Consider the following 3,510-nt stretch of genomic DNA (forward strand, 5'->3'; position numbering starts at 1 on the left):
TTTTACTTCACAAAGCAATTATTCTCACATCAGTGTCCTTGTTGTCCAGTGGTGATGGTGCCGTCCTCTTGCTGTGTTCTATCATTTGTCCATTTCTCCCATTTATCCTGAAATTGTGTCTCTTGTAATCGCAGTAATTTTTTCCATTACAAATATTTCTTCCACAGTGCTCACCCACTGCTCCATGGTCAGTGGTTCAGCTTCACTGGTGTTTCAAGCATGATGTAGGTGTGACCTGACACACAGGGCATGATGTGTGATAGTTAGCCGAGTCGCTAACTGAACATTTTCAAACTGCAGAAATCCCAAAATGAACTTTACAGCTACAGAACAAACAGCATCCTGATGATTTAGATATTATTTGAGCTAATAATGTAAATCTCTCCCTCTTTAGTCTTCGCTGTGATGCCCGTCGTCCCTAAACCTGCTGAATAATTAAAAATGACTGATGTGTGTGTGAGTTGAGATGTTTTCCACCTCGCTGAACGTGTGTTTACTGACAGAAACCTCCAATATTTCCTCAGAGGAAGACAAACAGACTGGAGTCTATGTAATTTTGGTGGATTACTCCTTTAATCATGTGTCTCTCTGATCTCACAGAACAAACATCGGGACTCTAATTAGCAGCTTTACTGTTAATTATCCAACAGTAATCTGAAGTTAAACACAATGTGAGGAGCTGGAACTACTTCTTGACAAACAACCACCACGTATCCATCCGCCCGGTGCTCTGATACTAGCAGAGAGCAGGTGTCCAAAAAAAAATTAATTACAGTGATCCAGTTTTGTTAAAACGTGTCTGTTAATAAAAGCTGAGACATAATTAAATTTGCAGCCGAGCGACCTTGAGAGTTAAAACATAAAAAGCGTGATGGATGGAAGGAACACACACACACACACACACACACACACACACGGCAGCCAAATGAGTGTTAGCCTTTTCCTGTTTTCACTAATTTTGTTATTGTTGGGTAAATCCTGCAGGTTATTCTCTTATTTCTCATATTTTTATGTTTGTGTAAAGCGAATAAAGCATCCTCTTATCTTTATGCATTTCCTTCGTTATAGTACACAGTCAGTAGTGTGTCAGAATCTCCAGATGTTCTTGTACTGTTTATTTCTGAATGCAGAAATAAGGCAAGGCAGTTTTATTTATATAGCGCATTTCATACACAATGGCAACTCAATGTGCTTTATATAAAACAGAAAAACATGTAATTTGAGGAACATTAAAACATACAACAACCATTCAGTGATTTATAGACCAGTAGCAGAACTTTAAAATCTACTCTATAGCTGACTGGGAGCCAGTGTAAAGACTTTAGAACTGGAGTAATGTGCTCTGATCTCTTTGTTCTGGTGAGAATCATAGACTGTATAGAAGAAACAGACGTAACATCCGTGACGTCACCCATTGGTTTGTGGACTGCTGCTCAGAAGCCAATAGTTTCTAATCTAGGCAGCGCCATCTTGAAAATTTCAGGTGCATGCTGGGAAAAATAAAAACACGGATTCTACTTATATGGGCATGAGGCCGAGCCATGGGCGGGGCGGGGAGGTTGCTATGGTTGCGAGGGCTGGATCTGGAGGACAATCAACCTGTCAATCAGGACGTAGCCACGCCCTAATGCATACCCTGCTTTATCGTCACATATAAAATCAGGGAGGCCAAAATGTCCCAAATGAACATCATACTGCATTGAAGAAGGCTTTAAACTAGCGATTGAGACCATAAACACATTTTGAAAACGTTTACTGAGGTTAGAAATCAAGTGAGAAGTTGGTGAATTCTCCATTGACTTGTATAGAGACGGTCGCCCCCTGGTGGCCTTTTGATAGACTGCAGCTCTAAGTTACTTCCACGTTGGCCTCATTTCAGAGGACCGAAGCTCCCCACCTGGTTAAAACTCGAGCTGCAGCTGTTTAATGCTTTTTTGTGGGAGTCCAGTCAGAAGACCGTTACAGTAGTCGAGTCTACTTGAGATGAAAGCATGAACCAACTTCTCTTGGTCTGTTTGAGACATGAAACCCTTCACTCTGGATATGTTCTTAAGCTGATAGAAGACTGTTCTGGTTTGGTTGGTTTGGTTTGCTTTTTTGACACAGTAAGCCTGTACAGAAAGTTTGAATTTCTTTGAGAGATAGTCAATGTGATGTTTGAAATTTAGACTTTTGTCCAGCGCTCAAAAATATATGTTTAAAATAGACTCTAGATTCATGAGAAATTGGTGAAAATGCCATAAAACCAGTTTAAAATCAGTCAAATATGAGTTTAACATCAGTAATCAATAGTTTAATGTGTTTTCAGCCCCTGACATGATGGATCTGTAAATATGATCTCAGGTTTAAAGGACACAGTGACTGTATCTCTCTGCTGTCATCGATCTGGTCACCTAACAAACCGCAGCAAATTACATATTAACTTTCTTTTCCACTACGCTCGCCTTTTGTCTCCGTAATTGCACGGACTTCACGGCGGCAGTCAGACTTCCTCTTTAAAAAAGATAACCAGTCATTTCTTCCTCCGTACATGACACGACCGACCTCCCCTCAAAGTATTTTATGAAAGTAATCAGACGCATCAATCACGGCGAGGCGGCGAGGCCTGCGCTCATCCTCTCAGTTTGGAGTTAAATGGCCCTAAAGACTAATGAAAGAGCAAACTGAGCTTTACTCCGCCAGCGTGAGGGATTAATCTCCTCTGTCACTGCTCAGTCAGTGTTGAGCAGAGAGACCAATCATTCAGCTCAAAAATTACATCGCTATTTCAACTTAGAACCCATTTGCAAGAAAGGTTACCCAGCTGAAAGCAATAAGCTCCCAACAAGGAAAAATGTGATAATATTCCTTTAATATTCTGGGAATCAGTGGAGGAAAAAACATATTTCAGTACAGCAGTTTATAAAGTTACTAACATCTAAAATACTGAGTTCATTTTGGGTCTTTTAACCCTTCGTGTCGTCCTAAAGGGTCAAATTGACCCCGTCTGTTTTGACTCTTCCTGCTTTCCTTCCTTCCTTCCTTCTGTCCTTCCTCCCTCCCTACCTTCTTTCCTTCTTTCCTCCCTCCGTCCTTCCTTCCTTCTTTCCTCCCTTTCTCCCTCCTTCCTTCCTTCTTCCCTCCCCCCCTCCTACCTTCCTACCTTCCTTCCTTCCTTCCTTCTTCCTCTCTCCCTCCCTTCCTTCCAGGAGGGTTAAAACAGTTGCTGGAGTTTAAGGAGTTGATGTTGAACTCAAATCAAACCAGAACACACACATCAAACACACATCGTATAACTCAGCCGAGCCTCCACTTTACAAAGATGTGTGTTTCTGTTTAAGATCAGCAACGTAAATCCACATAATCATCTCATTTCTGACTTTTTGCAGCTTGATTCATGACCTGCGTGTGAAAACATGACGACATCATAACTCCTCGTATAATAAACACTAAATAGTTAATTCAGTAGTCAGCAGCTTAAAATCTATTCTAAAAGATACTGAGCCAGTGAAGTGCTGCTAAAACTGGAGT

The sequence above is a fragment of the Scomber japonicus genome, chromosome 1 (genome assembly GCF_027409825.1).
Source record: "Scomber japonicus isolate fScoJap1 chromosome 1, fScoJap1.pri, whole genome shotgun sequence".
Classification (NCBI taxonomy): domain Eukaryota; kingdom Metazoa; phylum Chordata; class Actinopteri; order Scombriformes; family Scombridae; genus Scomber; species Scomber japonicus.